General features: G+C 42.0%; 1 protein-coding gene across 28 annotated transcripts in view; it reads right to left on the minus strand.

Moving 5' to 3' along the window:
• PTPRD (protein tyrosine phosphatase receptor type D) overlaps positions 1 to 13375 on the minus strand; it is a 1185728-nt gene that overhangs the window by 381654 nt on the left and 790699 nt on the right. Inside the window, exon 1 of one of the 28 annotated variants that reach the window (XM_081176043.1) lies at positions 7873 to 8397. The exons of the other annotated variants lie outside the window; for them this stretch is intronic. The gene's annotated coding sequence lies outside the window, so the exon portion shown is untranslated. Of the gene's footprint in view, positions 1 to 7872; positions 8398 to 13375 lie in introns of those variants that run through there. 28 annotated transcript variants of the gene reach the window in all.

Below are 13375 nucleotides of genomic sequence, written 5' to 3' on the forward strand. Positions count from 1 at the left end.
AGGCAAGGGCTAGTGGCAGCAGATTGGGGCAGCAACCAGACTCACTGTGGAGTGTTCCCACAACCCTAACACAAAGTCTGGGATAAATGTGAGGTATGGGGCACACTCCTAGTGCACACACACTTTGCCTCCTTTAGCACACACCCAAATCATCAAGGGGATGCTTACTGAAAGAGAGAAAATATTTTCAAAACGTGCCTGTCCCCTATTTTACCTTAAACCTATGAAACAAATATATCAAAATCACTAGTGGAAATCTGGATCAAAATCAACTTAAACTGACTTCTGTACTCAGCATACAAGGAGCCCAAATCACAAACCAGGCCATTTTGAGGGAATTAGGTGAACTCATCAAGAGCTGTTTGGTCATTTGGGTCATTGTGAACCGCCCTGATAACTATTACAGCACATGCCAAAATGACCCCAAAAGGTAAAGTTGGTTAAAATGCACAAGGAATAATTACACCTCCACGGACTAACTTCCAATATGTTTCTAATTATCATGAGGCTACAACTATGGCAGGAATAATAGGAGGAAATGTAGGGTAGAATAGAAAAACAGAGACTTCTAGATCCTTGATGTCACAGTCCAGAAAAAAAAAAGATAACTTGTCAACTGGTTGACATATCAAAAAGGTTAAGAACATAAGAATGCTCCTGCATAAAACCAAAGGCCCCATCTAGTCCAGGATAGTATTCTCACAGTGTTCTCTCTGATGCCTAGGGTGGTTATGTCAACTAAGCAAATGTGTAAGTATATATTGTTCTGACTCTTAAGTGATATAAGGAACTTTTCTTGTGCAGTAAAGTGTTGTGCACAGTGATGCCTCGCAAGATACAGTGGTGCCTCGCAAGACGAAAAGAATCCGTTCTGTGATTCTCTTCGTCTAGCGGTTTTTTCGTCTTGCGAAGCAAGCCCATTGACGGATTAGCGGATTAGCGCTATTAGCGGCTTTTAGCGGCTTATCGGATCAGCTAATAAGTGGCTTAGCGGCTTAGAAAAAGGGGGGGAGGGAAAAAACCAGCAGGAACTCGCAAGACATTTTCATCTTGCGAAGCAAGCCCATAGGAGATTTGTTTTGCGAAGCACCTCCAAAACGGAAAACTCTTTCGTCTAGCGAGTTTTTCGTCTTGCGAGGCATTCGTCTTGCGGGGCACCACTGTAACTGCATCAATATAGACCTATTTACACTCACAAAATACAGTTCCCAACATTATTTGCCATTCTGCAAGAAACAGACTCAAGATATAGCTAAGGAGACGATAGAAACAAATTTTAATCTTAACATTTCGGGTCGACTGCAGCAAGGAACAGATTCAGACCTCTCTGAAGTCACGTCTGAGTGTATGGACTATTTGCCATTAATCCACAGAGAGGAAAGAATGGTGTTCATTTTTGGAGATGTTGTTGCAATGACAGCAAACATGGATGGAGGGATGGTGTCAGCGCCCAGCATCCTTATATAGCTTCCAGGACCATACGACAGTCCACTTCTGACACTGACCTTGACTTGTTGGAGCCATCTTGCAAATTACTGGGCCTTTGTGGGAAATTAAAATGGTGGAATACAACTGCCATTTTTAAGGACCCACAATATGCCAGATTGGTCTACATCAGAGGTATATAGTGGTTAATTTGAATGTCATGAGACTTCTTAATACAGAGGTGTTTGCATTTAATAATTCCCACAATTTGCTAAAAGAAATATTCTTTCAGCTCCAATTTCTACAAAAAAGAAGATGCTTTTAATAGCCGTAGGGTCTTTTCTACATTTACACTGACATTTCAAGAAAAGGAAACTAAAATATATATCTGGTCTAAATATCTACTACAAATCACTCCGTATTTAGTCATGGTGAGTTTTTGAAGGGCTCCTTTTCAGGAGATTGCAATAACGCTGTTTTACAAAGTGATTTTTTTTAACTGCAGGATTAAAAGCACCAACAGTCCAGAAACATACAATTTTAGAGGAATCACAAAAATCTGAAACTCAGAACTATGATTAAAATAACACCCATTAAATCTCTATGAAGCTTAATGATGTTCACTCAGCTTATATGGAAGGGGAAAAGAAATTCAGGTAATAGCTGTGCTTCTAATATCCACAACTCTACACTCTCTTTTTGCTCACAAAGTGAATGGATTTCTGAAGTTGACTGGAATATTAGCTCAGCATTGCATGTGTCTAGTCTAATTTTTTCCCCTCTGAGAAATGCTACTGGTTGAGCTGGCATTGAGACAGAAGGCTGTAAATTCCTATCTTCCATCAGTACCGTTGACCTTAGAGCAAACCCCACAACTGGCTACAGGCATTCAACATCCATCACTGCTCCTGAAACCTAATCTTTCAGGGAAGGACAGCTGCAGTGGACAACAGTTAAGCAGCTTTCAAAGATACATTCTGCCATTCGAACAATTTAAAAAAAATAAATGAAACCAATAAACTTCCATTTTAACAACTGCCTTTAAATCAAAATTGTGTGGTTTTCTTTTTATAGTTAATATTTATCTTCTGAAATTGTTAAAGTGAACATTCCAAGCCAAAAACACGAAACTGCCCTTTGAAACTGGACTTAATCAGAGCAAGCATTTTAACATTGGGTTACAACGTGCCCTGTGAAATGCCTTTAAATCCTGCTGATTTCTCTGCAATTTCTCCAGTTTTTCCCCCTTCCAAATCCACTGACAACATCTCCAGGTTAAGAAAGGCGAGTATTCATGTAGCTCATTCAAGAAGCAATAACAGATCCGAGCTAAATTGTAAGAAATAAGCAGAGACCAGACAATAATCAATATGCAAAAGAAATATGAAAAGTCTCGCACAAGCCTGGAAACCAGTTCTTTGCTTATCTCGGAAATCTCATTGTCATGGCACCCAGGCATCAGCTAGCGTGAGAAGCTTGTAGGTTTGACCATCTACAAAATCATATTATACACACCACTTACTAAATTTGAAACATGGTTCCAAGAACATTGAAGAAAACAACCTGGGGATTGCCACATTTTCTTGCTCTATTTCATACAATACATTCAATATATTATTTATGGAGGAATTGTGCACCCAGCAACTTTAACCATGTGAGATAAGTGTTTTCTGGGTTGCTGTTTAAAGGACATGTATTTTCATTGTTTGCAAACCAACATCATTTTCTACCCATCAAAATTCCTATATTTAAATATTCATTAGCAGTTTCAGTATAAAAACCCTAGGTATGCCTAACATAAGTGCAATGGAAATGTGTGTGTGGTCTTATCTAAATAAAAAAGAATTGTCCTTTTAAAGCAAGAATATTATCATTTTTAATAAACTAATTTAAAAGTATTGCTCGTTTAGAGTGCTGTTGTATTCTAGAAGTACATGAACACATGCAATCTCTCAAGAAGGGATCTCAATAATTTTAATTTTATTAAATTGCTTCAAATTTTATCACGCAAGTGTCATATCCATGTGAGTGTACTTATTTAAAATCATGTTTTTCTTGCATAATTATACATGTTGATGCATACTTATGCTGTTGCATGCAAAACATGATAGGAGAGATATGAGAACATCTCAAATACCTTTTTTAAAAACCTGAAATACAACATGGGGCATTTAGCTACAAAGACAGTTTTGTAAGTTGCCTCGTTAAGTTGTGGAACCTTTTCTTAGAGGTTTCCAAGAAGGACTGAGGAGAAATATCCCACCTTGCCTCAGAGCAGAGGTTGCATTAGATAAATGTGGATATAACATAGATTAATTTATATGTGGGCCTTTCATTAAACATAACAAAGATTTTTTAAAAAACAAACAAACTAACTAACTAACTAACTAACAACAAAGATAAAAGTATTAAAAGCTGCTTTTTTTAAAAAAAGTGAGCAATAATCTTTTATTGCTTTATTTTCCTACAAATATGGCTTTGTGATTCTTCTTTGAACAGCATTTGCAACATTGTGCATTTACCAAAAAATATTTCTGATGTGCATGATTGATAATCTAATAAGAGATGCCAGTGTTCAGTCACAGCTGAGTGACATTATCAGGGAGACAATGTGGTTCAGATGAATGTATCTTCCGCTGAGTCTGTGCTAGACACAGAACTCCTATGAATGCACTGCAGCTTAAACAACAAGTGAGGCTTGTTGGAAAGGAATTTACAGGCAAAGAACTCTCAAGCAATCTTCTTCTACATCATCAGATTTCCTCAGTAGATGTGCTGTACAGGAGCTCTCAACGTAGCAGATCACAGAGAAAAATAATTCCTCCCCCTTTGCTCCCACTTGGCAAATCACTAATAGTATATGAAGGAATATTTTAAGAACTGTTTCTCCTTTGGGCTCTCACTTGCTATTAAATATCCATAAGCAGGTTCCTTGAAAACCTATCCCAAATAAATTAAGATAACAGCCACACACTCCCCAAACTACGTGAACTACCGAGTTTGCTTCCAGTTGTAAAGTGTGTTACATTTTACACCAGAAGAATTAATAAGACAACAGAGACAGTACAATACAGTGTAACCTAGTCTCCTAATGCTCAAGAAATATCAGTAAAAATGTATAAAGTGTTGAATTACAAGTCTAACAACTGAACCACCTATAATGAATGTCTAGACAGAATTATAAAGTAATTCTATGGCAAATATATTACTATCCACTGTAAATGCACTCAAAATTTGTTAAAACCAGGTTCCCAAGAAACTGATCTCCCATACAATAGCTCACTTATTAGCACACCTAATTTTATACTAAAATTATCCACACACAAACACAGCACGAGAGTTGTGCTTTCCTCACGCCATCCTAAAATCTTCTGATTTAGCTTTGGTAAATCCTTTCAAAAATAGAATTGCCTCTTAGCTTGATAAATCATGTTCATTTTGAAAGGAATTCAATATGCAAATCTTTCAGCTGTTCCTCGGCACAAATTGTCTGCCTTGTCAATTTGAAAAAGTGAAAATCAACAAAGGAATACTTGACCTTACAGCCTAATGTCTATCAGGAATGCCATGGTTGGTCGATTTCAAACCTCTGAGAACAATGAGTGGCGCATCTTCAGCCCATATCCTATAAGCGCTGACTAGATTTCAAGCACAACTTTAGGATTCTGGCAATCATTACTGTAGTCTAATTACACCATCAACCTGCACCCACAACATTTTCAGAGTAATCACCATCTTTCCTCCCCCCCCCCTTTCTTATTTTAGTATTAGGTGAGCAGTGGCATTTCTAAACCTGATATAGGATCTTAGAGCTACCCCTCGCACTGCTAACTCTCCCACCCCAAACCCGGGTCCTTCTTATATCGGCTAATAGTGTTAAATTTGGAACTGAAGATGAAATGAATCCAGACGTCAAAAAGCTCGCGATGACCACCTTTCAGACAGCAACGTCCCTCAACCATTAAGGTAGAAAGGGAAGCATCAAAGCTCCTTATAAGACTTGCCAGTGGGGAACAGCACAAAAATTATCACTCATTCCAACAACATTAGCCTAACCCTTTGGTAATAAATCATAGGTAAGTCTTTATGAAATCGACACAAAAATGTCTTTCTAGCAAAAAAGAAAAGAAAAAGAGGAGAGTGTTCCGTACAATGGTATTTGCTGCGTAAGAGCAGTTTATACAGGCCCCTAGTGGCTTACCACTCACAGCAGCAGACAATGGGGTGATCCCTACTTTTTTGCTTGCGAAGTTCTAGTGCCATTGCCAATACAGTGTGGGAACTGCAGGTGGTTTTTTTAAACAAAATTGGAGAGTACCTTGTGTTTCTAATCACAAAGTCAGAGCTATTGTCAAATACTTCACAGATTATTTTTTTAAAAAGAAAATGTATCTACCCACACGCAAACCATTGTCCTATTGCTGCTTGAGAATATTTGAGTTATATAAAAGCCACAATAGAATGTTTAACCAATGTCACTGTAATTCACCAAGTAGCAAAATGTTGAGACAGTTGAAAATGTATTTTTAAACACAACTGCTTGAAATCTAAAACCTGCATTTCCCTTTTTAAGTGTCATTCCTACCAAAGCACATATAAATCACAATGGATTTCTTAGTGCCATCTTAAAAGCAGAGATCGTCTGTTTCACTAAACCATGTACACAAAGCATGTATCATTCTGAATTGAAAATACCTATAAATATCCTACCATACCTCCACAAGTATTATTATATGAAAAGGTATCTAATTATCTGTCTCCCTTCTCTTTGCAAGAGCTACAGAACCTAGTACTGAAACATGCCTTGTAGGGAACACATCTGATGTTTATAGCAATTTAACAGAGCAGAATTTGACAGCTGAACTTAAGACACTGACCAGACTATCAATTTCACATTTGAAAAATACCGAAGCCATACAGTAGGTCTCAGGAGAACTAATTTAAGGACATTTTGATGAAGCAAATCATCAGTGTCCCTTAAAAGCAGACATATATGTGACTGATTTGTATTCAGAGGATGAAATATTTGATTTCTGTTGTTTATGTTACTCTGTTGTAGTGTGTAGTCCTTATTTCAAAATGAACAAAACCACTTTTTGTAATAAAATTCTACCGCCAAAGAGGGGAGCCCCCCCCCCCGTCATAATTCTCTTTCTGTTTTTCATGTTGTGGGTATGCATGTCAGGAGGGTGAAAGAAAATGACAAAAAGTCACTATCATCTGTCGCAATAGAACTTTTGACACTATTTTCCAAGCAAAAATATCACAGGAACCAACACAAAACACACCATGAAAACTCAATGCAACGACTCATCTGAACCTCATAGATTCTGAAGGAACATAAAATCTTGGTGCTGCACTCTGCTGGGGTGAACACTTTACATGAACCACACCAGGAAAATAATTTTTAGGCAGGCACAAAGAAACTTGATGAGAAATGCACTTCCCAGTGGATTATAAAATATGCAAAACCCTGAAGGGACGAATGCTGGCGACACTGACCTCTTCCAAAATAACCTGTGGAGAAACAGAACTAACACTAGCGGAAGAGGCGATTGGGGGAAAGGTTACGTATAAAGGTTATGACTTGTGGGGCAGCTAGTCATTGACGGCGGCTTGGGGAAGAGGGCAAAACAAAAATAAAAAACCTTCACAAGCATTAGGGAGCAACTCAGAAGGCTGGATGGAAGTATTGTGGAAAATAAGTTTCCCTCAAAGAAAACATGGGAGTGCCCTTGTAAACCTTGCCATGCCTCTGTCAAAAGTCCTTGTCTTGGTTGCTTTAAAGATATTATTATTGTTGTTGTTGTTATTATTATTACATACTTCCTGCTTTAGCATATGCGTTTACTTAGGAACCCTATGAAGAAGAAAGAGGGGGTGTTATCTGGGCATCCCAGGGGTTGTTCCCAACCTACCCCCCTCCCCGTCACACGCGCGCAGGCGGTTCCCCAATCTCAGCGCACTTCGGACGGCATCTCCCCTCGCCTTTGATTTCTGTTCTTATCTTCCCACTGCGATAAACACCACTCAGGACAAACGAGCTAACTCGGCCATCATCATCATCATCAACAACAACAACAACAACTAGCCTTCCGTCGGCAGGCAGCACCGCACGCCTCCATCTCTCCCTCCCAAGCAAACGGACGGACCTCTCTCTTTTCCCCTGGACACCAATCCTGGCACGCACCAGCCCAGCCTTCTTCCCACCCCACCGCCTTCAGATTCCCCTTATTGTCAGCTCTCCTGTCTGGAGATTAGACCCCGGGGCTACTGGAGGGGGGGGGAGAGAGAGAAGAGTAGCTGAGAAATGCACATGGCTGTCTCTCATGCACACATCATGCACGCGCGCGCACGAGCGCGCAAACACACACACCACACCGGATTTCCAGAGCAGGGGCTGGAAGAAAGAAATGGGTCAGGAGCAGCAGCAGCGGGGAGAATTACCTGGTCATGCTGGCTCCCCGTCGGCTCCCCTCGCAGCAGCAGCAGCGCCGCCGCTGCCCCCGCCGCCAGCCAAGCCCTCCTTGCCGGGCGCTGCTTCTTGGCAGGGCTCCCTTCCTCTCCCTTTCGCCTTCTTCCTTCCTCTTGCTGCTGCTGCTGCCGCCACGGCCACCTCTGCTCCTCTTTCCCCGCGCTGCTGCTGCTGCCGCTCGTCTCCCGGGAGGCCGATTTAATCCAAAGCCGAGCGAGCGGCTGCCAGCCGAGTCCCTCCTTCCCCTCCCGCGACGCCCCCAAGCGCCCGGGGGTCTCTCGCCGCCCTCTCACGGACCGTCCAAAGCGGGGAAGTGGATGGGAGTCCGAGGGGCCGGCGGCATCCAGGGAGCGGGGAAGCCGGCGGAACTCCCCGGGCTGCCCGGTCTCCCTGGCCGGCTTCTTGCTGCTGTTTGTCCGCTCTCTTCTGCCTTCTTTTTCTTGCTGCTGCTTCTGTTGCTCCCGGGCTCTCTCTCTCGCTCTCTCTCTCTCTGCTCTCCGCTTCACCCTCCTCCTTTCTCCTCTTGCTCCCTCCTCCCTCCCCCTCCCTTTTGCCCCTCTTAATTTAGTCCATTCTTTAGCTACAAATAGAAAAACCGGATCCACTCTCCTCCTCCTCCTCCTTCTCCAAGGAGGGGAAAAAAGAAGGAAAAAGAAGAAGAGGAAAAATTCCCCAAAGTGCAATGCAGACCCAAAAAGGGCAAGTTGGAGATGGCTCGGATGTTGGAGAGGGATGGAAACAGAACAGGCGAGAGATTCCCCCCAACCTTAAAAAAAAAAAAAAAAACCAGCAGAAAGAGGAAAGGGGGGGGGGAAATAAAGACCCTTTTAGAGGATTCCTCTGGGAAGAGGCGATGGCTGCGCTTGCTTGCTGAGGGACCAAGTAAGAGGGATGCTCCCCATCTCCTTTCCTTCCTCTCTCTCTCTCTAGGTGATATATATATAGAGAGAGGACATAATATATATTATTGCTAAATCCTCTTATGCTGTGCAGATCACAGGATTTGAGTGCGCCCCCCCCCCCAGCAGTGTTGGGAGAAGCTTGTTGCAGAGCCCGGCTGTTTTTAGGCGAGTGGGAAGCGGGTGGAGAATGGCTGAGCCTCTCGCCCTTGCGCGCCTGGCTGGACCACAGACGGACGGGGGACGCGAGCAGCGAAGAAGGCGCACACGCGCAACGCCGGAGCGCGCCGGGCAGCAACGGTGCGCTGTGTGGGGCGGAGTGGGGGGGGGAGAGATTGGCAGGGACGGTGACGTCACTCCCCGTTATCTCGCTGTACCAGCCCAGAAAGGACCTCCCCCTTTCTCTCCCCCTCCCCACCTCTTGTGCCAAACACACACAGAGCTACACGCGCACGCCCCGCGTTTGCAAGAAGGCGAGAATCTTGTGCGCCCGTGTTTTCCCTCGGAGAAGCACGCACGCTTTCAAACGCGAGCGAGCGAAGCAGCCGGTTGGGTGCCTTCTCGCTTTGCACCCCGCCTTCTCTCCGCCCTCTTCTGTGAATTTTGCGAGAGCTCCTTTCCTCCTCCTCCTCCTTGCAGCTGCCCTCACGTCTTTGAGGACACGCGGTGCAACCTCCCAGACGGTTTTTTTTTAAAAAATTGGAAACTTCGTGCGCGAGGGAGAAATCGTTTGAGAGAGATGATAGTTCAGGTCAGGTGGTCCGGTTTCCTGGAGTTAAAGGCCGTTTGGGAGGAATCGTGTGGCTGCAATCCTAACCCTGCTTGCCTGGGAGAAAGCCCAACGGAGTTCAGTAGGGGTTACTTTTGAGTAGACGGGACTACGATTCTGTTGCAAATCGGTTCCCACCCCCTTGAAAGGAAGGGTGTTAGGTTGCTTTAAAGAGGCGAGTAACAAAAGGAAAGCTGTTACTTCATTCGGATTATACACCTTAAACTGTCAAGCAAATAAAACCTCAGTGTTGCATTATTCAAGAAAATTGCTTTCTTGAGGTCATTTACATTTGTTGTATATGTAGTCCCGTTTACGTAATAATAATCATAATTGGGTGGAAACATGGTGCTATTTATATAAACAAGAGCATTTCTTATTGGAAGTTTAAGTTAAATAACAGTAATTTGCTATTAATTACAACGTTCGGGTTTCTAAAAAGAAACCATGAGACTTCTGAATGTTTTTTTTTTTAAATAAAGCATCACAAATCCTTGTAAGAAAACAAACACACACTAACAGTGTGAACCACAAATGCAAAAGCCGTTTCACCACCAGGCCCTGCTACGCCCCCACACTATTATGAAGTATATTCAGAAATAGATACAACTAATTCCTCAAGGTCAAAGTCCAAATATTCTGCAAATCTCTCCCCAAAGTTAATCCTTGCAGAGTTTCAGCGTGACCCTTTTTGCTTCACTGATGACCCAATTCTACACACAGCTTGTGCGCGGGATGAACCAGGGATCCGATCTGTTACTTGTGTTCCACTCATTTCCCTCTGCAAATGTTTAAAGGATAAATAATAAAAACAGGCTGACTTGTGCCTTCTTTCTGCAACCCCTGAAGGGCTGCTTACAGGAGCAACCGGACAATGCCAAGACATGTGTTCATTACCATTTACGGTAATCTGTCTCCAGTGGACTACCAGTTACTATTGGTCATTGAAACTGTATACACATGAAGTTAGCCATAATCCATATCTGTCCTGTAGTAACTGAAGAAATGCTTCCATCCAATCTGAAAAAGGTAAACCACATTCACTCCACAGTTAAGCTGGTGTGTACATTTGAAACAGCCATTGCACGTGCACAAACGACGGGTTTCGTGAATAGGAGTTGGGGGGAGTGCAGGCATGGGATTGGATGAAAGACAAGGGGGGGGTGTCACCTTGCTGCCCAAAAACCACTCATGTGTGCATAGACTAACTGCCCTAATTGCAGAGATTCACATTAAGGGATACAGAAATATTAGTAGGCGATAGCCACACACATTGTGTTAGCACACTGAATTATCCCATTCCTTTCTCCTCCGTCTTTTGATCTCAAAAAGCTACTGGCCTGCCACATCCTTGTGGCAACTTGATACTACATTCCATTTCTTAGTCTGTCTAAGGGCATTAAAGCAACATTTGCCTAAAAGAACACAATGTTTCTGTGTATATACTACAGAAAATGCTACAGCTGTGTGCATTTATAAACGATTTGTTCTATATTTTTCAAATATACATTTGTAAGCACTGTATAGGAACATATAAGCTGGGTGAGCTGACAGAGTCCTGCTTTCACTTGCCTGTGAAAGGCCTTCAAGCACTGCTTGCCGCAAAGACAAATTGCCACTGTACTGTTTCCCAAACATACACAGCACAGAGAGAACAGGAAATGGGATTGCTGGAAGGGCAGGGGAGGGTGCAGTGCATTGCATTAAAATGTTTTGTGAACAGGCGTGTTCATTTCCACACTTTGGGATTCTCTGGGCCCCGCAGATGTGGAAACAAATCAGTAACAAAGTTTGAGTGAGAATTCTGAAACAAAACGTAGGCTTTTTTACACATCCAAAGTGTAGCCAGCTCATCCCATTTTGCCTGCAGTAGTCAGAGCATCCCCGTTTTAAAATTTGTTTTCAAAACAAAAATATTTGTTTTTTATGTCCGGCCTGCCCTATATGTTCCATCTCTCCAATTTCATTTTCTACAGTGCAGCTAATACTGATATGGTTTATTTGCTTGCTTGCTTAAAAGAAAAGTGTCCTCACAGGTGAATTATATTTTTTGTATAAATCAGCTTAATGTTAGATTAATACACTAGAAGTGTTGCTGGGGATCACATAACTGCTATTTCAGTTATGCCATATTTGTGAGTTTCTGATAGGCACCTGGTTGGTCACTGTAAGAACAGAACGCAATATAGACCTCTGGTTCAGCAGGGTGCTTCTTACGTCATTATGCATAAATGCTTAATTATTGAGATGTTATGCATGCTGGGCATTGCATCCAACAAAGTTCTGCTCAGAACAGAACCCACTGGAATTATTGGACCTGTTAATCATGCCCATTAATATCAGTGAAAACATACCGGCAAAATTGTAAAACAGGACACCTAAAGGAAACTCAAGACGGTAATTGAAACAAGTACCCGTGTACCGATGGATACTATTTCGAGTCTGGTCCTGTTAAGATAGAATTTGTATGGTCTTCAGGTAGATGTATGCACTATGCCCAGCACAAGCCAGCCCCTCTTGTCTCAGAAGTACATTTCACTGTGTTCAATGGGCCTTACTCCCAGACAAGTATGCATACCATTCAGCCTTAATTATCACTGAATAGGCCTTTCATATGATTTTGCAACAGAAGCAGACTTCAATGAAAAAACCCCACGAAAGTGGAATTCTACTTTTGCCTGACCGATAATGATGCAAGTACAAAACACACCTATCAAAATGTATTCAGATATAATTTTGAATTTATCTTGTTTATTTGTCATCAGACAATATTATGAAACCCGTGCTTGCCAATATTTCATACGCTGTAATGCATATTTATTGGATGAATAAATTGTGCATTTTGAAAGCACTTTGTTTTGCTAAGATGTCTTTTGCCAGTGTTCATTCAACTTTAAAGAGTTCAAACAGAAAACCTGTTGTGAATGCTGAAATAAAAGGCTTGTGGTTACAATGGAAATGAAAACTATCATTATCTCCTACTACAGGGCAAACCATAAAGTGGACTTAGTTCAAGGTTCTCAAAGTTTTAAACTTGAGTTTTCTTCATTCATCATAAAAGAGGTATAGTTTTGAGTTTGGTTTTGGTTTTCTGGGGTTTGGTTTTGGTTTCGAATTAACATGGTTTTTAGGGTTTGCAATAACATACATGCATAGTAAAGCTACAACGCATTCTGATGTAGTATGCATTTTTGAAAACTGGTGGAATTTCCCTAGATTATTTGATACTGTGGAAACACCTCAAGTTTAGGTGCCAGTTGCTGCCTTTCTGTCTGCTACACCAGGGCTTTGGTGCCCATCTTGTTAGAAAACTTTCTTTAAGAAGCAAATAAAAGTTCCTGGAAGCTTTAAAGAGGGTTCCAGAATTTTTTTTTAGTGTGTAGGAGTGGCACTCTAGGCTTGACTGGTGTCAGCTAGAGGTGCAAATAAAGGGAGGAAGTTGCAGGCTGCAATTCCTGCACGAGGAAAGCACACACACACACTGTCAGCACGCACGCTGACAACAAGGTTGGAAGTAAGACAATGAGTGCTGCTGATACTGTGAGTTTTGCTGTCTCAGGATTGTTAATCACTGGACTGAGATTATACCATGCTGGAGAGATAAAGAAGGAATGCAAATAGCTTGTATATAATAGTAGCGGAAATGCTTGTGCAACCAGTCAAGCAATAAAGAAGCTATTGACTGAAGAATTTGAATTTGAGTATGGCTCCTGTTCTTGTCCTCTGCCTCTGGGGAGAACTCTGCTACAAACAGTAAGAAGTGGTTTTACCGAGGTGCCACCACACTAGCAGAGTAGCGCAGCAGAA

Source organism: Podarcis bocagei (assembly GCF_964188305.1).
Source record: "Podarcis bocagei genome assembly, chromosome: 17".
NCBI lineage: Eukaryota > Metazoa > Chordata > Lepidosauria > Squamata > Lacertidae > Podarcis > Podarcis bocagei.